Source organism: Papio anubis, chromosome 14, assembly GCF_008728515.1.
Source record: "Papio anubis isolate 15944 chromosome 14, Panubis1.0, whole genome shotgun sequence".
In the NCBI taxonomy this organism is placed as follows: Eukaryota; Metazoa; Chordata; class Mammalia; order Primates; family Cercopithecidae; genus Papio; species Papio anubis.
The window spans coordinates 15,450,834-15,472,685 of NC_044989.1; positions in this window are offsets into that span (position 1 = coordinate 15,450,834).

Genomic DNA, 21,852 nt, shown 5'->3' on the forward strand with positions numbered 1-21,852 from the left:
AGGCTGATTGATCTTTACGTTTGGGCAACAGATATTTTAAGAAACAAATTAAACCTTCCAAGCAAACATGGGTTTGCATTTCCAGACATGATCTCTAATCATAACAGTGCCTCTAAAAGTTTGCTATTAGTATGCCCAATTTATAGGTGTTGAAGTGAACTATAAATTGGAAGAGACCCCAAGCGGTTGAGTAACCTGATCTGAGATCCCACACCTAATACGCACGGAGCTTCACAATTGAACCCAGGTTTGTTTGGCCTCTGCCTTTCCCAGCACACTCCATGCCTCCCTCTCCAGATCACCCACACCTGCTTATTTCCCAGTCTCCTGGGATTTGGGTTCCATCAAGTTACCCTCCTGGAAATAAGCTGGGCAGAGAGTGCCTTGTGATTCAAATTCTTCTCCCATAGTGATGGCTTCTGTTTCTGATTCACTTTGTAGACCAGAGGGGCCAACAAATGCTGCTCTTTAACCTCACATTCTGCTTAACGGCATTGCTGATGCTGCTCTGCGTCCAGCCTGGAGCCAGGAGCTAAGAAGACTAAGGTAAATGACCAGTCCTTATTCTTGAGATGTCCTACTCCATGCAGAACAGCAAGCACAGCTCCATTTCCCAACTCCAGCCCTGCCGCTGCTCCCAAGACGGGACCACAGGCAGGCACAAGGTCACATTTCATCTCTGGTGCCCTCTACGCCACTGTCCACTGGAAGCCCGAGTCTCCTCGGTGTCTTCACAACAGGGGAATGGCCAGTCGTGTGAGCAGGGCCCAGACAGCCCTGAGAGGCCCTGTGCAGAGCTTGAGAAGGGGTGCACCACTCCCCGACTCACCATCACTCTATGCCTGTGTTTATAACAGATTTTAAACAATTCTTGTGCTGTCGACAGCCCCCATAGAAAGGCAGCTGCACGGCCCCTCCTTCCTGAGCTGACATCCCTGTTTAGAGAGGGACATCCGGGTTTTTCTTTTTCCTCTCTCTCCTTTAAAGTGAGATTTGAAAACAGCATAGAGCGCTCCAGCCCAGGGCCAAAGCAGGCCTTTTATCACGAGGGGCCCTGCAAGAACCATTTGGAGCGCCCACTTCCTGTCCAGGGAGGAAGTGGCGAGGGCTTGACCTCGGACGTACTCTCATTTCCAATCATTTTCCAGCCTGGAATGTGGTGATTCAGTTTCCATTTATAAAGTGAAATTAGTGCCTGTTGAATGCTCTGCATGAAGGAGGGGGTAGGAAGGAGGAAATGAGAACCCCTCCCAAACAATTCTCCCCTGTTTAGCTTGGAGCTGGCCCTGCATGGAAGGATTTCCTCATGCTCGAGGTGTTAGCATCCTCTGTCAGGAAGGCTCTGCTTCATTTTCTCTTGCAGGTTAAATTTTTTTAAAAAAACGTGCTGGAGCTGCCACGTGATTCAGCAGAGGTTTGGCTATAATTGAATCTCGTGTTTCTACTGCACTTTATGCTTTTCAAAGAAATGTCACACATATTATCTCAGCAGAGTCTCAAAACACCTCTGGGAGGGAGTGGGCAAGGCATTATTGTCCTTATTTAACTTCCTTTGAAGAAAAGCATGTTAATTCTGAGAGCTTCTGTGAAATGGTGCTTTTTTTGTGGCCAGGGAGACAACGGCAGTTCAGGAGACACAGTGTAAATGAGGAATCAAGTCAAGAGGAAGCAGAGCTCTGAAACAGGCCAGGAGAAGTCCTTGCCCTGCCCTCAAGGCTGTGTCCCCTGAAGGGTGAAACAGTGACATGTGGAAGGGCTCTGGGGAACAGGTGAGGTGGCCAGGTACTGAACAAGTGGCTCCTACAGTTGGAGAAAAAAGAGACCACCAAGGAGGGCCATGAGCAAGCCCATCTGAGGGGATGGTCAATGAAAGAGAGAGAGAGGGTTTGGAAGGGGAAGTCTCCAGGTCCCACCAAGTCCCACAGTGTGAAGTAACATCCCTGGGGCTGAGCAGCTGGCAGGTGGTGGATTCGGGATTCAGAGAGCTTTTGCCCATCCTCAAGGTCTCCTCTCTGGGCTCTTTCTTCAAATCCTCCAGGGTAAGAATGGCTGATGAGTGTTCTTCTCACACATTTATTCGTTCCTGGAGAAGGGGAGACTGGAGTGTCACTGTGGGTCTTCTCTTAGCCTCTTACGTTGCACCACTAATCCCATCTTCAGAAGGGCCAGCCCTGCAGGAGCTGGGGATGTGGGCACCAGGTGTGTTAGTCAGGGTCCTCCAGAGAAATAGAACCAACAGGTACATAGGCATCTATTTAGACGAGAAGCTGTACATATTTTCATCCTATTCCTAAAGGATTCTGGTTAACACTCTTTGTTCCAGTCACTTCTAAACCATCTTCTTTGACCCATAGTTCTGGTCTCCCTCCCATCTATTCCATTCTAGGTTCTTGAGTTTGAAATGATGGTTTGGTTGTTCCTTATACAAAACCAATCCTGCTGAATTCAGAAAGAATTATTAACCAGTCACCACACACTATCAAATTTACTTTCTAAATTTCTAGAAAATGCCTCCAACAAGTATTTCCTGAGGATGAGGGGATAGAGAGAAATTGGACACTGGACAATTCTGAAATGACATCAGTCCAGTTGGGGGGCAGCATGTAAGTGACCATGGCGCAGGCTGATGGGCACTGGGGGACAAGGCTGTGCCCCACAGGGCAGGGGTCAGAGAGGTACCGTCAAGGAAACAGTCTTGGGCTGTCTTGAAGCATGAGTGTGAGACCTCAGGTGGGTAGCAGGAGAGGATAGGCATTCCAGTCAGATGTCTCAGCAAATGCAAAACCTCAGAGGTAGAGAACAGCATGGAAAATTCTAGAAATTCTCAGTAGTTCAATATACAGTATGGCATGGAATGAAATGATGGGGAGTGACACTAGAGGGAGGGTAGGGCAGATCATCTCCCATGATGATCTGTGTCATTTCAAACTCATTTAATGAGTTTTCTTCGATAGACGTGTTGGTGAGTAGAGTCACCATGATGATGTATCATTTCAAACTCACTTAATGAGTTTTCTCCTGTAGACATACGGGTGAGTAGAGTCCCCCCTTCCAAATCACTTGCAGGATGCACAGAAGAAGCATTAAGGCTGTGAGCCTCTGGGAGGCTGGTAGTTGTCTGGGTGGTAGGTGACACCTTTCAGTGGGGAGGAGGGGACTGCTGTGCATGATGTTAAGAATGCATGGTTGGCAGCTGGCAGGTGCCTTAGCACCTGATTAGGTGTGGTGCATGAGGGAAAAGGAGGTGTTTAGGACACCTTGTAGGTTTTTGGCCTGGGTCATAAGACAAAAGGTGGAACCATCCCTCAAAGACAGGAAACACAGGGGGAGCCACAGGTTTGGGCTGGGGAAGGGACACAGTTCTTGAATATCCATGGTCAGTGTTCAGCTTTGTCACACCTCCCGCATTGCTTCTGAAACCAGAGTTCATCCTAATTGAACACACTGGACTTTCTCTATGATATGTATGCTGTCATATTGTCTCCATTGTATGTGTGACACACACACGATAGGACACTTTCATATCAAGAGTATCCACCATACATGCCCAATTTACCTACCCACAGGCCAGCCCTACAGACATTTCACAGAATGACATCTTGTATCAGTATAAGGGACTGTCAGCTCATCCTTATCACAAAGTCACCGTTGTCTCAGCATCTAATGTTCACACCCTGCATAGCCATCTGAGTGGAATTAGAGGGCAACCACAGAGTGAATTGGGTAAAACTTAAATATGTGGCCAAATTCTAAGGCTGATAGTGCCACTGTAAGAGTGAGCTGGATTAATTAGGAAGAAAGGTTGAAAGGTATGAAGACGAATTACCAGAAAGACTCTGAAATGCCTTCCTTCTCCCCTGCCTGCTGTGCAGGAGCTGGGACATAGAGCTTAGGGGAACTGTGGCCATCAAGACTGATGATTTCCTAGTATGTGCCATGGCATTTCCAGCAGAATGAGGAAAGGATGTCAGCATTTCTGCCTCTCCCATGCCCTTGCCTTAGGATTCACTTACAATTGCAAGAACTGATCATATTTACCGATTGCTTTGTCTCTAAACTGTAAACAGAATAGAAAATTTCTCAATTCATTAGAGAGGGCCAGAAGCATTTTCTGAATTCATGGAAAGTTTGAAAGACAAAAGTACTCCACGTTCTTCCTAAGAAACTAGAACATAATTTGGTTTATATGTGATCATTTCTGCCTTGTGCAGAAAGATCCTGCAAGCATGTAACTCCAAGTTGTTTGTGAGATTCATCCATGTGCATGTGCAGACTTCAGTATTTTCATGTTTAAAGTGTTATGTTTTACAATTTATTCATCTATATTCATATTGTTGTATATTGAACCCCCCATTCCCAGTTTCTCCTCTCAAGGCCAAATTGCTTCAGATCTCTTATATGTTATCTTGAGGTATCCATTTGTGGATTTTTTCTTTGACTATATATAACTAAAAATGGGACTTCTGGCTCACAGAGTATACCTGTCTTCAACCATTGCCAGATTTATTCTCTAAAATAATTGCATGCATTTGCAGCAATATAAATGAGTCTCCTTGCTTCTTATTTTCACTAACACTTGATGTTGTCAGACTTTTTAATTCTTGCTTGACGGATGAGTGTGAAATGAGCACTCTCCTGTTTTTACTTAATAAACATCATTTGACTGAGTTTTTGTCTGTGCACCTGCCATGTCCACACTGTACATAGACCCCCCGAAGGGGTCCTGCACTGATATGCTAAAATGAATGTTAATTATCAGCCTTTGCTGAACATTTGCTTATGCTGGACTCTCTCCTATGTCCTTTTCACAAATTATCTCACTTAATGGAACAACTTAAAAGGGGAGAAACTATTATCATCTCCTTTTTACAGATTGTTTTTGTCTTTATGTGTTCATACATTCAGCAAAAATTAAGTGACCATTCTGAACCAGTCACAATTGGGTTAGAACCTTAAGCTTCCTAAGAGGGGAAGCTTGCGAGGATGATTTGATGTTTTTGTCTGCCCAGATCTATCTCCCCTTCCTAATAACAACCCAGTTTCCCACTGGGGAGTTCCATTTCCCTAAATGCATGGTCTTGGTAGAAATCCAGATAAAAACCTTCCACTTTGGACACTTGCAAGCTGGCTCTTCCTTGTCCCACTCTAGTACCGTGGGGAACATGGAATTAGGTGCTGTCTCCCAGGACTTTGAGTGCAGCCCCTGAGTGAGTGGGTGAGGGTGAGTGGGAGGGGCTGTAGATTCTGGTGGGCACTGCTGGGGAGGGTAACCCTGACCAGGCTGCCTCTGCTGAGGGAGCCATTGTGTGTCCTGCCTCCTATGTCCTGAGACTTGGAGCTCTCATGGCTCATACCCTAGTCACTATCCTTTATGTGAGACTCCTGACATCGTTCTCATAAAGTCCCTATGTTTTAAATTATACAGAGTTGGTTTCTGTGGCCCATGACAATAACCTTAACTGATACAGGAAGTTTGGATGTGGTTCTGGACCACGTGGGAAGAGCAGGAATGAGAACCCAAAATGATTTTGGTGACCCTCGTTCCTGGACTTTCCTTCTTCTTGGATCTTTAAACCATCCTGGCAGGAAGTTCCTCTCCTGCCACCTTTTTCTATGGATTAGAGTGTCTGGGCAGGTCCACCAATGTATTAGTTTTTCATCCTCCATGCACAGAACCACAGAACTGCTTCCCTAGTGTATTAGTCTGTTCTCATGCTGCTGATAAAGACATACCTGAGACTGGGTAATTTATAAAGGAAAAAGGTTTAATTGACTCACAGTTCCACATGGCTGAGGAGGCCTTGTCATTATGGTGGAAGGTAAATTAGAAGCAAAGTCATGTCTTACATGGCAGCAGGCAAGAGAGCTTGTGCAGGGGAACTTCCATTCACCACTGGGAGAACAGTATGGGGAAAACCACCCCCATGATTCAATTATCTCCACCTGGCCCACCCTTGACATGTGGGGATTATTACAATTCAGGGTGAGATTTGGGTGGGAACACAGCCAAACCATATCACCTGGGTGCCTGGGCCTGTGAGGGAAATCGGCTACTATAGAGGAGGAATCAAGCTCTGGTCATCATGGCTGCAGGCTTTGCTCTGACTCAAGGTTTACTTTTTTTCTTTTCTTTTTTTATTGTTATTTTTTGGAGACAGGGTCTTGCTCTTTCACCCAAGCTGGAGTACAGTAGTGTGACCTTGGCTCACTGCAGCTGCAACCTCCTGGGCTCAAGCTATCCTCCCGTGTTAGCCTCCTGAGTAGCTGAGACTATAGGTGCACACCACCACAACCAGGTAATTTTTGTATTTTTTGTAGAAATGAGGTCTCACTTTGTTGCCCAGGCTGGTCTTGAACTCTTGGCTCAAGCGATCCTCCCTCCTCAATTTCCTGAAGTGCTGGGATTACAGGTACTCATAGTCTTTCACCTTGAGGAGCTACAGACCAAAGGGAGAGGCAAATGGACACACAAACAATTTTGGTGCCATAAGAGCTGCCATGGAGCTATCAGGAATAGATTTTCAGAGATCAACACTTCGTTTTACTGGTGAGGAAACTGAGGCTTAGGGGGGCCAAGGGCTTTGGCTATGCAGTGAATAGGAAGCCACCGCTCGAGTTCAGACATCTTTCCTCACAAGGCAGAGGGCTCTCCACCACTCTGTCCTCCCTAGAGCCATTCATGAGTTGATTAAGTTATTAATTCAAATTCTTACTGAGTGCCAACGTTAGTCTCACACTGTGCCCTGTGCTGGGGATGCAGGGGAGCAGGTCCACGCAGACACTGGCCTTGTCTGCAGGAGCTTACAGCCTGCTGGGCAGACAGACATGCAAGGGAAATTTTTTTTTTTTTCTTTTTTTTTTTTTGAGACAGGGTCTCCCTCTGTTGCCAAGGCTAGAGTGCAGTGATGCGGTCATGGTTCACTGCAACCTTGATCTTCTGGGCTCCAGCGATCCTCCCACCTCAGCCTCCTAGTAGTTGGGTCCACAGATGCATTCTACCAGGCCTGCTAGTTTTTAAGTTTTTTTGGAGACAGGGTCTTGCTTTGTTGCCAGGGCTGGTCTCAGACTCCTAGGCTCAAGTGATCTGCCTGCCTTGGCCTCCCAAAGTGTTGGGATTACAGGTGTGAGCCACCATGTACGGCCTAGGAAACTTCTTGAATGACAAATGCTGTTAGCATATCAGGATGTTGGGGGAAGCGGGCTGCTAACAAAGCCAGAGGGGCCTCTACATTCATTCACTCATTCATTTAATTACTTCAACAAATATTTAGTGAGTCAACCACATGCCAGGCGTTTTCCACAGAGCTTCCCAGCACATCAATCTCCCACTTTAGAACACATCTTGACTGAAAGCTAGAGAAATAAAAATTTCTAGTGGCAGAGGAAATTTGCATGAACAAGAGCAATTGATTGTGACATGGAGAAATTACCAGGCCTCTGTAACGGGACTCTAATTGCTTGTCTTCATGCCTTCTGTTGCCAGCTGAGCGTCCCATCCGGGTTCCACATGATTACCCTCTTGCATTCCTGTGGTACAGGGAACACAGGGTGGCTGCTGACAAATTTAGTGTGTTCGGGAACAACATTGAGACAACAGGGATACAAGGGAAGTGAGCTTGGTGCCATCTACCTGAACCCCCACCCCTGTCTGGGCATGGGGTACAAGGACCACCCCTCCCATTCCCCTGAGTGACTGCTTCCTGACCAGGGACCCTGGGGACCAGAGCTTCTGCAAAAGGCCCCCAGGAATCTTTGATGAGAGCAATGCCCAGTGCAGCCATAGATCTACCCAGCTCATGACCACCCGAGACCATGCCCTGCTGAGGCAGGTGCCCCCCCAGAGGAAGCTTAGATCTGAGGGTGATCACTATAACCCTGGAGTCAGGGCAGGTTTCCTGGAGGAAAAGGAAATTTGCAAGATGGGCAGATGACAGGTACAAAGAGGGGCAAGTGTCTCCCACGGGGAGGAGACTGTGTGCTGAAGCCACGGGGGTGTTCATGAAGGGAGGGGCCATCGTGGGAGCTGAGGCTGCTGGAGAGTTGTGTCCAGAGCTCCTGACCTCAGATCCTTTGCTTCCACGCAGCCTCTGTTCCACATGCCATCCTGGATCCCGCCTCCCATAACCCAGACTCACTGCTGTCTTCCCTCTGTCTCTCTGCTTTCTTCCCATTCTCCCAGTCTCTGCCATAAGCTCCAGATTTATTGAAGAGTAGGACATCCTCTCTGCCCTCCAGGTCCTCACAGCTTGGCAAGGGAGACAAACAAGAGAATGGCCCAGGGCAATGTGTGATAAACTGTAAAGTGGGAGGGAAGATCCAGAGAAAGCAACTTGCTCTACCCTGGAGGTTCAGACTGGCTTCACAGAGAACAGGACATCTGGGCAGGAATTTGTTAGAATGAGGAGAGATGTTTCCAAGCAGAGAGAACAAACTGCCTGGGTCAGGACAGAACCCAGGGATATTTAGAGAATGCAGGCAGTTTGCTCAGTGGTTTCTTTTGAAAGGGTGAGGCCATGGTAATTCAACCAGTGATGGGAGCAACACATGGAGACGGAGGAGAGAGACAAGAAAAGGAAATCAAGGAGGAAGAAGCCAGAAAGTCGTTGATCTTTCCACGGCCTGCTGGGGCGGGCCTCGGGGTTGGTATTTCTGCCTGAGTTCAGCAGGTGGGGAAACCAGGGTCTCCCCCGAGGTGGGAGCGGAGCTGTGCTCTCAGGGATCTTTCCAGTCATGCTCCTTGGATTATGGCTGGTGGGTTTGGGTTTCTTCTAAAATTGCGGAAGCTCTCTGGAAGTTTCTAAGCAGGGCCCTTTGGTCTCCTTTGTTTATCTGGTCCCAGGCTCTGACCTATGTCACTAAGCCTAGGACTCCGGGCTCTCCCTTTCACCCCACCTGCTGGCCTTCCCTCATCCTGCCAGACTCACTGCCCCTGGGTGCCCATCCTGTCTGAACAAAGCCAGGGCCCCACCTGCCAGGCCCATCCTGTGGCCACCTGGGGCCACGGGAGATAGTTGCCCTTTTCCGCTTGCACCTTGTGTTTAGTCCGCAGCCCCGGGCAGCCCTGTGCTCCTCCCTGGCCCTGCCGGCTTCCAGAGCATTTATCAGGGCCTGTGTATGTTTTTCTTGTGTGGGATTTGAAATGATTTCTTTAAACAAGGACTAAACTGGGATTGATTTCCTCTCTTTATTTAGAGTGGTTTGTTTTGTAATACGGTTCTTTTAACAGTCTAAATTGTGGGAACTTGGGAGGAAAAAAAGAGAATTTTCTGACTTTATATAAATATAAATTACTTTATCTCTCTTTGAAGACTTCCGTGTCTTTTCCTTGAAAAGGCTGGAGCCAAATTCCTTGGGGGTCCTTTTCTTGTCAGAATTGTTATGATGAGAGTGATACACTCACCATGAGGCTTCCATTCGGGCTGAGAATTAAAACAACCCTGGCCTTTATTCAGGGCCTTGTACTTTTCTTTTCAAAGCACATTCATAGCCATTAATGTGAACCGCACAACATAAAATTCCCCTTTAATTTGATCTTCGGAACAGCCCCAAGAAGTGAGGAGGGAAGACGGACTCACCGCCAGTTGAAGGAGGGGGAAATGGCTTGCCTGTTAGGTCGTGAGGCTGGCCTGGGAGTGACTGGGTCGCTGGTTGAGTAGCTCAATCGCTTAAGTGCTGATTTGATAAATATTGTTGAGTACCCATGATGTGCCAGGCTTTGAGCTAGAAGTGACCATGCAAATGAGCCATTTGACTTTTTGCCTTTGCTGCTTGGACCCTCTGGCCTCTAACAACCTGCAGATTGTCATTCCCCAGACTATGCTTGCATGCCTCCAGTGACAGGGAGGTCACCACCTATCAGAGTAGACCATTCCAACTGTGGATGGCTCACGTGATTAGAATCCTTTCTTCCCCTGCACAGAAACCATCTCCCTGTGTGTTTCATCCTGCCTCCTGGGTGTTCCTTCTTCCCTGAAGCAGGTAGGATCCCGTCCCCACTCCATCCTCTCTTCTCTGGAGGAAACAGTCCTGCTGTTTCCACATGTGGGCTGGGTCATGTTTTCTGAACAAGCTCCAACTTGGCACCGACCTTCCTTCAGGATGCTTACCATAGGCGTGACCTGACTAGCTGAGCTGGGGTGGGACCGTGTCATCCCTTATTCTGGGTACTATGACTTGATCAATGTGACAATTACTTGTCTCAGATTACTTAGAGTCACCATGTTCCTGTAGACCCACATTGAACTGGTGCTGACAAAAGCTTCTCATCCTTTCCTCCTGTACCTTCAACTTGGGCTCTAAGGCTGAGCTGAGGAACAGATCTCCCAGTTAGAGCTACTTGACTGGATCCTCCAATGGGAGGCCTCCACCCAGCCTTTATAGGCCCTGCGGATCCTATCTTCATTGTCACTGAAATTTGTATTTTCTCCCAGCTGTGCTCCACCCATGTTTGACCAGTCCACCACCCAATTCCTTGTCCAAGCACTGAAATGGCTGCTGAGGCCTGAGCCCAGGAGAAGCCCTCTGGTTGGCCGACTTTGTTTCATTAATGATCCTTGCAGCCATGCAGGTTTTCTACCTTGTCCACAAGGAAAACATGGCCTACTTTGTCAAATGTCTAGCTTTTTTTTTTTTTTTTTTTTTTTTTGAGACATGGTCTCACTGGCGCGATCTTGGCTCACTGCAACCTCTGCTTCCTGGGATCAAGCGATTCCCCCACCTCAGCCTCCAGAGTAGCTGAGATTAAAGGCACGCACCACCACGTCTGGCTAATTTTTGTATTTTTTGGTAGAGATGTGGTTTTACATCTCTTGAGGCTGGTCTCAAACTCCTGGCCTCAAATGATCCGCCTGCCTCGGCCTCCCAAATTACTGGGACTACAGACGTGAGCTGCTGAGCCGGGCCAAGTGTTTAGCTTTTGAATGGGTTCATTTCATCTACTGAATCTTACTGATATCCCAGACCAGGGAGCTTGTTAAGAAGGAAATGAAATGAGAAATAACGTATATTCTTAAGATGCACATGACCATTCTCAGCAGGGTGCTCCCCTTGTTTCCCCACCCAGGTGAACACCTATCATCTGTTTACTTATCTGTTCTAAATAGGGTGAGCATAACACTTTTTTGTCTATGTTGCATGAGGTTAAGGGAAAGAAAGTGATATGGTCTGGCTCAGTGTCCCCACCCAAATCTTATCTGGAATTGTGAGCTCCATGTGTTGAGGGAGGGACTTGGTGGGAGGTGATTGGATCACGGGGTGGTTTCCCCCATGCTGTTCTCGTAACAGTGAGTGAGTTCTCGCGAGTCCTGATGGTTTAAAAGTGTGTAGCAGTTCCCCGACTCTCTCCTGCCGCCTTGTGAAGAAGGTGCCTGCTTCCCCGCCACCTCTGCCATGATTGTAAGTTTCCTGAGGCCTCCCCAGCCATGTGGAACTGTGAGCCAATTAACCCTCTTTTCTTCATAAATTATCCAGTTTCAGGTAGTTCTTAGAGCAGTGTGAAAATGGACCAATACAGGAAGGTAACAGAAGAAATGAGAGAAGTAGGTTTTAGCCAGAAATGTAGGTCTGGACGGCTGTGCTAAGGAGTTATTAGGCAGCTGTGTCCTATTTGGAGCAGACAAAGAGATAAGTTCAATGCTTTGTTGATTTTGAACGCACACACCCTCTCTGTGTGCACACTTTCTCTTGTTCATAGAAGGTTTCCAAACAGTAATTGTGTGAGGCCTGACAATCTGTGACGCTGACAGTCGTGGTTCCCAGACAGCATCTCCTTCAGACAGTTCCAGCCTCCTGGATAGGGTGACCATGTAATTTGTTCTCCAAACTGTGACTCTGGGGAGCGAGACGGGTGTATTAGTAATTATTCCGGGACACCAAGGATAACCTAGGGCTTCCCGGGACAAATCCTGCCCAGCATCCCTTTCAGACACTTGGGAATATTAGGGAGCCTCTGACTTGGAACCGGCAGGAATCCTGTTTCACTCTGACTCCATATGGGGGCTGCAAGGGTAGAGATTGAGGGCTGAGGATTTGGCTAAGGGGCCAAATGTTTTGGGTTTGCTAAAGCTTCAACCACATCATCCCTCGAGCGTTTTCCTATCACTCTCAAATTTGTGTACTTTAGGGCAAAGTCATTTCATATGGCCCCAGCACCTTCACACGCGGCTCAGTGAAGCCATTCTTGGACAGGCTTCTTGCTGTCGGACGAGCTCTCCCTGTGGAAGGCGCCTCTCTTTGAACTCAGACGCCTGTTTATTTTTGAACTGGAAACCAGAAACTTAGAATTCCCCAGAGCCACAGGCTCAGATCCTTTTTTTCGATGATAACCTGTGGAACTTATAGAGTGGTAGACTTGAGAAATACCCGGGAGGGGAGAACCCGACAGATCATTTTATCCAACCATCTCACATTACTGATGGACAAACCTGGCTTGAAAGACCTGGGTTGAAAGAGAAGAGAAGGATTTACTGAAGGTCACCTCGTGTTTTCATTCCTTTGCCATTCTCAAGAACATTACCGTGCCTGGCTCCTATAGGAAATGAAGCAATGCATGAGAATAAAAGCCATTTGATCACACACAGCCTCAAGTCACTCATGATTCTGAAAAGCCTTGAGGCTGTGTGCAGACCAGCGCAGCAGCTTTTAGAGGTCTTACCTCCACTGCCAAGTGCAGAGCCGTGTTAAAGACTGTTTATTATGGAGTCCAAATGAGGACAAGAAGAGTCACACTCGCCATCCAACAAAGCCAGAGAAGGTTCTCGCAGCACCCAGGGATGCACACTATGGTCCCCTGGGTTGCTGTCTGTGACGATGCCCCCACTGCTCTCCCTACCTTGCCCAGCTCCCTTCTCCCAGGAGCATGGTTGCCTGAGTGTCTCTCTCCACCAAGGACCGCTTAAGCAAGGCCTCAGGGAGGCAGCGTGGTGTTTTGGGCTTGAAACCTGGTTCTTTCATCTTGGGCAGCTTACTTAATGTCCCTGAGACTTAGACTTCTCAATTTTAAAAGTGGGGCCATCATACCTCTCTTCTATGTGAGTCGTGGGTGCTACAGGACATGATGTATGTAACAGCGTCTGCTCGATGTGCCCAGTTCCTGGTCAGTGCCTGGTGAGGTGATTATTGCTATCACTTTCATATGGGGTTTCTGAACTTTGGCACTATTGGCATTCTTTGTCGTGGGTGTTATTCTGTGCGTTTTAGGATGTTTAGCAGCATCCTGGCCTCCACCAACTAGACGCCCTTAGTTTACATCTCCCAAATCGTGACAAGCAAAAGGTGTCTCCAGACACTGCCAGATGTCCTCTGGGGAGAGAAAAATCTCCAACCCCAAGCTGAAACCACTGTTTTAGTATTACCTGGAGTGCCTAAGATTCCCGATGTCATATTGCAGTGGGAAGAACGTGGATTTTGAAGCAGACTGATTCAAGACAAAACCCAGGCTCTACCAGTCACTACCATGTGGCCTCAGGCAAGACAATCAGATCTAGCTTTGCATTTCTATCTGTAGAATGGGCCCAAGAATGGCTCTACCTGCTTGACGTTGGTCAAATGTGACAGTGCCAGGCCTGGGGAAGCTGTTAGACCTATGTTCACTTCATTTGTTTTCCTCCTGAAGGCGCTCACCAGACATGAAATCTCACACATCCCTGTGTCGTTGAAAGGCGGTGGGGATTTCAGAATCCTGAAGCCAAAGTGTGTCAAATTGAAACTAGGAGCAAAATGTTTAGAATCTTAATTTTTTGTTTCAATTCTTGAAATACTGCCATTGTTCAAAAGCATGTATTTCTACATTGCTCATGTGTTTGAATGCATTTGGTTACCTCATTTATTCTCTTCCCTGTAGCTTCACAAGTAACATCTCTCTGTTGCAATTCTTGTGCTCTTTAATAAACTGCTGTGGTATCTGAGTTAAATGTAATCCTTACAAGAAGTCAGGTCATAGTTTGTCCATTTTTGAGGGGAAATGAAGCCCAGAGCGGGGAGTGGGTTCCTTAGGGCTACACAGCAAGCCAGTGGCTTGCTTGGCTCAGAACCAAGGCTGCTGGCTCCTCAGACATCCTCTCGCGCCTGGTGCCTCAGGACTTGGTGGCTGTGGTGAGGTGTGTGGGATGGCCATGGTGTGGTGATGGGAGGGAGAGGGAAGGCAGGACATGTACTCGTTTGCTAGGACTGCTTTCACAGTGTACCAAACACTGCAGGCTTAAACAACAGAAATGAATATTCTCACAGTTCTGGAGGTAGAAATCCAAGACCAAGCTGCCGGCAGAGCTGGTTTCTGCAGAGGCCTCCCTCCTGGGCTCATAGACAGCCGCCTTCCCCTGTGTCTTCACAGGGCCTTCTCTCTGTAGTCTGTCCAGATTCCCTCTTCTTATAACGACACCAGTCAGATTGGATTCGAGTCCACCCCTAGGGCTTCGTTTCCCCCTAATTACCTTCTTTAATGGCCCTATTTCCAAATATGGCCATAATCTGGGGGACTGGGGTTTAGGACTTTGACAGAGAAATTTGGGGGCGGGGGGCACAGTTTCATCCATTACAGGAACGGAGGAGGGAACATAAGGGAAGATATTGGAGGGAACTCTGGGGAAGGAAAGAGGAGAGGAGGAAGAGACTGAGTGGAGAAGGTCTGGGACACAAGGGTGCCCCTGGTGAGTGGCGTTGGGGGTGGGAGGACCTGGCTGGGGTGGGCAGTTTCTTTCTCTGTCATCAATTTCTCTTCCCAGGAGTCTCTCCTTCCCAGCCGCTCGCTCCCTAGGTTTGAATCTCTCCTCTTTCTTTGCCTTTCCCAGCTCTCTCCTGCTGTCTTTGATTCGGTCTCTCTAGAACTCTCAGCCTGTCTCGGGGGAGTTGGAGTGGGAGGCAGCGAGGATTTTCTGTGTGTGATTATTTTAGTCAGCTAGGCCAGGTTTTCACCCAAACCCACTGTAAATAAATGCTGTTCTAGAAGCTGGATCCGCTGAGCGCGCCTGTCTGTCCCAGCTCTGCCTGCTCCTCTTACTTCAGCTTGGCCTCTCAGTGTCTGGGCCTCACATCTCCTAATACAGAGCCAGGCAACATCATCCTTCCCACCTCCACCATCCTGCTCCAAGGTCAGTACGTCGTGGCTGTGAAGGAAGGAGGGTATAAAGGAAGCAAGGCGACTCTGTCCATGTCTGTCCTCCCTGACAGCAGACACTGTGGGCCTTCTGTGCCACTAGGACACAGCTCCCTCATGCACACATGGGGACACTGAGCCCCGGAGAGGAGGCATGCCTGGTCAAGCTGGCACAGCAGACACCTGTCAGCTGACCCGTCCCCTGTCTCGTCTCTCCCTGAGACTACCACCCTGTACGTTCCCTCCCTCTGCTCCCTTCCTCCATCTCCTGGCTCATGCAGCAGAGCAAGCAGCCATGGACGGGCGGCTGTGAGCTGCTGTGTTCTGCAATGTGCACCCAGCATTCGGGGCCCAGAGCCTGCTGTCCAGACCCCAGGACCAGACTTCCAGGAACATCCCTGGGAAGGGAGGCAGCCTTGAAAAGTCCTTGATTTACTGAAGTTGGTGCCCAGACGGCAGTGCTTTCTGCAGGAAGAGAGCTTGTCCAGTCGGTGAGCACGTGAGCAGAGAGGTCTGCAGGGGAAAAGGCATAGGCCGGGCCTCAAGGACTGTGTCCCACAGGCTGCCGGGAGAGGAGCAGGGAGCAGAGAGAGAGGGGCGTCTGGAGATTGGAAACTGGCAGAAGACGTCAAGAGGGATTGTGGAGAGGGGGTCTGTATTCTTTTCCCACGGCTTCCCTAATGAAGTACCATGAACTGGGGGGCGTAAAATCACAGAAACTTCCTCCCTCATGGTTCTGGAGGCCAGAAGTCCAAGTTTGAGGTGGGAGTGGGGCCAGGCTCCCTCTGACAGTTCCAGGGTATGATCTGTCCCGTGCCTTCCTCTCCACTGCTGGTGTTGCTGGTAACCCTTGGCACATCACTCCAATCCCTGCCTTCATTGTCGCCTGGTCCCCCCAGCCCCATATTCTGTCTGTCTCTGTTGTCTTCTCCCCTTTTTACAAGAAGACTAGTCACATTGGATTTAGGGTCCACTCTACTCCAGTTTCCAAATAAGATTGCATTCTGCGTTCCTGGGAAGAATATGAATTTGGGGCGATGCTCTTCAACTCAATCCAGAGTCTAAGGGAAGCCAGATGGTTGCAGTCTTGCCCAGGCTTCTCTGGACATGCAAAAATAAGGTGCCAGAAGACAAAGCTAATATTGGGGCCAGGCTGACATAGGCGTCTGGGCCTTCCCTGCAGCAGGTAGATACCTGCAGAGTCCGTGGGCCTCCACACAAGGACACACACTCCAAGAAAGGCCCCAGGGCAGCCATGCCTCCTTGTGATTCTTTGCGAGAGGAGGGAGCTGGGCAGTAATGTCTCTTGTCTATGATCTGTTGCTTGGGATGAAGGGATCAAAACACCATCTGTGCCCCGAGCTTGTGTTCAGTACCGACCTACAGGCCTGGGAGGATCTCTGTGGTTTGGTTGGATGTGCTCGGCGTGGGCCCACCTGGAAAAAGACTTACCACTCCTGGGGATGAGAACCCATTTCCTGGAATGAGAACAGTCTGGCCAAGGTCCATGTGCTGCCTCAGTTTCCTGAGCAGCCTGGGAACTCACCAATGCGTGCAGAGCTCAGCACCTCGTGAGCACAGATGAAGGGTGGCCACGGTGAGTCACGCAACTCCAGGCGAGGCAGAGCCCCTCTCTGGGCCTCCATAGTTTCGGGGTTCTGGAGGTGGCTTCTAAGCCTCCCACCAACTTGAGGAGTAGAATCTTGGATCATTGCAACAGTACCATTTTTTTTCTGTGCAGTAGGCTTTAAGTTTGCAAAGCCTTTTAAACATTTTGTCTTATTGAATCCTCTTATTATTCTCGGGCCACAGTAGACAGGTGCAATTTTCAGGTTTCTCAAGACAGACAACCTGAGGCCCCGGGTCTCTCTATCAGGTAGGTCAAAGCTTTGAGATTAAGTCCTATAACGACTTAGGTCAGTGTCCCAGGTGCCCAGATGGGGACTCACAGGACACTTGTGTGTTGAGTGCCTGTTCTTAGTCAGGCACTGATCTCAGCATGGGAGGCCATGGAAGCGAACACTGATAAAAATCTCTGCTGTCACCAGGCACGGTGGCTCATGCCTGTAATCCCAGTACTTGGGAGGCCGAGTCGGGTGGATCACGAGGTCAGGAGATCAAGACCATCCTGGTCAACACAGTGAAACCCCGTCTCTACTAAAAATACAAAAAATAGCTGGGCGTGGTGGCACGTGCCTGTAATCCCAGCTACTCGGGAGGCTGAGGCAGGAGAATCGCTTGAACCCGGGAGTTGGAAGTTGCAGTGAGTCAAGATTGCCACTGCACTCTAGCGTGGAGACAGAACGAGACTCCATCTCAAAAAAAAAAACAAAAAAATCTCCGCTGTCTTGGAGTTCACATTCAAGAGAAGAAAACCAACAATAAACACACAGATGGTATGTCACATGGGGAAAAGAAGGAGAGGGACAGTGACGCTCTCGGAGCCAGAGAGGGGCTGCTGTTGCATAGAGTGTGATGTGGACAATCTCTCCACTAAGGTGACCTTCGAGTGGAAAGCTGCAACCCTGGTGAGGGTGGCTGCATGAAGGAAAAGCATCCCAGGTGCTGAAGGCCCCGCGATGGGAACAAACATAACACACAGGGAGGCCAATGGGCTCACACTGAGAGTCCACACTTGAGAGCTGTAAGGCAGGGCATCCACTCTTTTGGCTTCCCTGGGCCACATTAGAAGAAGAATGGTCTTGGGCCATACATAAAATACACTAATGATAGCTGAGGAGCTAAAAAAATATTGCAAAAATATTTCCTAATGTTTTAGGCCGGGCGCGGTGGCTCAAGCCTGTAATCCCAGCACTTTGGGAGGCCGAGACGGGCGGATCACGAGGTCAGGAGATCAAGACCATCCTGGCTAACACGGTGAAACCCCATCTCTACTAAAAAGACAAAAAAAAAAAACTAGCCGGGCGAGGTGGCGGGCGCCTGTAGTCCCAGCTACTCGGGAGGCTGAGGCAGGAGAATGGCGTAAACCCGGGAGGCAGAGCTTGCAGTGAGCTGAGATCCGGCCACTGCACTCCAGCCTGGGCGACAGAGCGAGACTCCGCCTCAAAAAAAAAAAAAAAAATATTTCCTAATGTTTTAAGAAAGTTTATACATTTGTGTTGGGCCGCATTCAAAGCTGTCCTGGGCTGCTGGGCCTCGGATTGGACAAACTTGAGCAAAACGAAGCGAGGTGTATCTTTTACTACACGTTCCAAACACCATAGACATTTTGAAAATATAAGTACATCAACCATTGCTTTAAAACTGTGCCATCTATTGCCCTCTGGGAACTCCCCGTTCTTGAGACTCGGCTCTGGTCCATCATACTGGAGGATATGGAATCCTGATAAAGGATTTCTGGGCAGTTCTGAGCAGAGGACAAAAGAGATGGAGAAGAACCTCCTGTGGTTGGAGTCACTAACACAGTCACATAGTGTCACTGAATGCCTGCTGACAACACTCGTCCGAGCAGCTCTCTGGAGCATAGACTGTGAGCCTTTGTGATGGTCATAGCTGGAGGTCTGTGCAGGAATGAGTTAGTGTCCCTCCAGGAGGGTGCGGAGGAGGAACTCCAGCCCCACCCTGGAAGACCTCCTGGGTTCATCCTGGTCTAGCATGAATGACTCTGTCTTGGATACACCAGGCTTCCTTCCCCTTTTTGGAGTAGAATTCACTGAATTCTGCTAGTGCATTAGAGATGTGGGGTTAAGTAAGAAAATCCAAATGACAGAAATCAATTAGTGATGAACAAATATTCACAGAGCCCTTCCTCAATGACACACCCTGAGTTTGGAGCTCTAGTTTGGAGGAATACAGGGATTAATGAAACCTGGCTGCTTCTGTTACATTCAAGAGGAGAAAACCAACAATAAACACACAGATGGTATGTCAGATGGGGAAAAGAAGGCAGGAGGAGACGGGTAGGGAGGAAGACTCCCCACTCCTGGGGGATTCGCTGCAGAGACAAGATTTATGTTCAGGAAAAGTTAACATGAAGGAAAAGTCACAAAGTAGTTACAATATAGCTCCTTAGTCTGAACCATGACTAGAGAATAGTATGGGGAGTGTTTAAATGTGCCTGTGGGGTACGGAAAGAAAGGACCTCCATGTGTCCTAACCATGGAGCAGGGGGTACAATAAAGTACTGTGGGTGACAGAGTTATTTGAAGGGGTGATGAACTTTGCAGGTGAGACGACCTGAGGTATCAAGTTCAATAGATAAGGAGGGTGAGGCCTAGAGGGGATGTTTCTCACCCAAGGTCACACTCAGAGCCAATGTCCAAGTGGGTCTAGGGCCCAGGTGGAGTCCTTGGGTTCTTCCAGGCCTGCCTCTTGCCTCCGAAACATTTTCATCTGTTTCTGGATATTGGTGGCTCCATGGGCCTTGGGCCATCTCAGCGTTTGGTTTTCAGGTCTGTGGCTGAAGGCAGAAGGGATCTGCTGACTCCACCTGCAGATGCACTGAGTCCTTCTCGTGCCCATCGCCTTACCCTTAAGGTGTAAAGGACGCAGGAAAGGGACATAGGAGCTGGGTCAGGGTAGCTGCAATCAATTGCTTGGACAAGAATGGACCAATGACAGTCATAGCTGACATCATGGTGGTGACTTTTTATGAAAGTCAGGCCAGAGCAGACGCAATGAAAGTTAAAGCATTGAGTGTGAAGTCTTGTCTTGGAGTCAAAAAAGCCCAACCAACTAGCTCAGATTGGCAGGGGGTGGTGGGGATATATGGCAAGCACAAGGGTATGAGAGAAGGAGCCTAGAAGGTTCTAACTAAAATTAACCTTTTTTTTTTTTTTTTTTTTTCAAGGAGAGATGGGGTTTCACTATGTTGGCCAGGCTGATCTCAAACTCTTGACTCAGGTGATCCACCCACCTCAGCCTCCCAAAATGCTGAGATTATAGGCATGAGCCACCATGCCCGGCCAAATTAACCTAGATTTTCTGGGCCAGCTGTCTATGGGGGCACTTAGTTAGCTAATGTGACTTCAGGCTGGATTGTTAGAGATTCAGTGCCTAGAACAAGAAAGATGATGATCTTACTCTATTCCGTGCTGGTCTGCCCATTCCTGGAACATTGTTTTCAGTAGTTCAGAGGAAGAGTGGACAAATCGGCTATTTCCTTTGAAGAACTTTTGAAGGAAGTGAGGGTCTCATCCTAGAGTGGAGAGGAGCATAGCAGGAAGAGGAGATCGACTGTGACTATCTGTCAGGATGAGAGTGAGCAGTTGTGTTTTGTACAAGCCAAGAGAAAGACACTTTAAAGTTTGCCTCTTATGGTAATGACCTTCACGTCTCTGGAAGCAGTTGTATGAGGGCTCAATCATAAGAGATGCCAGAGAAGGGATCGCTTCAAATAATGATAACCAGAGTAATAACCAACAGTTGTTAGTTGTTACTATATGGCGTGTACACTTTACACTAATTAACCCAATTTTCATAACGACCCTATTAGGTAAATACTATTATTATCCTCATTTGACAGATAGAAAAACGGAGGCACAGAGGGTTATTAACATGCTCAGGGTCCCACAGGGCTTTGACGCCAGGCAGTGTGTCTCCATAGTCTGAGCTCCTGCAGTGCATGAAGAGGGCTTGTGCAAGAAGACCTCTAAGATTTGTCCATCCCTGAGTCCCTGAGGTTTCAGGGAGTTCCCTGCTGGGACCATTCTCCAGTTATTTACTTCCTTGTAATAGGTCATACTTAGCGTAAGGCCAAGGAGACAAGACACTGCTGACTCATTCTTTCCCAGCTGTGCAGGCTGGGCACAGAGCCAGGCTGCTTGTCCAGCCCCGGGGCAGGTGCCGGCTGCTGCGGTTTGGCAGTGGGTCAGCAGCTGGGATGAAGCCACAGAGTCTGACCTGTGAGGAGGGTGGTGGGTCCACAGGAACCCAGGCTCTGCTGAGATGGGCGGATCTGGGCAAGGGAAAGAAATGCAATCAGGAATGCAGCAAGGTGGAGCTGAAAGGTCCTGTGAAGACTGCTGAGCATCAGGGTCGGGTAAGCCTCCTCTGGGGACTGCACAGGAGCTGCTCACAATCATCCCAGTATTATTCACGTCATCCGTATTTAGTGGACGCCTCCTTGGTGCCAAGGTGTGAGCCATGGCTCCGGGTAGCACAGCCTCCTGCTTCCCAGCTGCTGGAGGGATTACCCTGATCCCATGCTTCTCAAAGGTGGTCTGGGGGAAGGAACCCAGCAGCAACTGTAGGGGCTGCCCAACTCTCCCACTGCCCCAAGGGCTGAAGGGATCAATTTCATGCCTAGACAAGCTCTGCTGCAAAACACAAAAGTGGCCATGTTCTCTCCCAGCACTTGAGCTTGCCTTGAGGCTGAAATCCAAGTGATGCCCCTCAGGCTCTCACCTCTGGTGGATGCCCCTCCAGCCTGTCTCACCCATGTCCTTCTTGGGCCATCAGCCTTCTGTTACCTTCTGGGATTGTCCCCGGCCTGGGACACCATGCCCCAGTTCCTCACCTTCCTGACTCCTGTGGGCGCTTGGAGTTAGCACAGGTTTCACCTCTTCCCAGAACCTTTCATCTTGTCAGAGCATTGGCCAGGCAGCCCCGGGATCCCTGGTTGACTCTTCTGGGTCCCCTGAGGACAGGGGTGTTCCTCATCTCTGGAGTGCCAGCCCCTGAAGAGCAGTTGGATAGAAACGCAGTCGTTATTGATGACAATTTCTCACAGTTCTACAGCTCCTTACGGTTTATAATGCATTTCACACTTATTCTTGCGTTTGAGTTTTGCAGAATTTTAT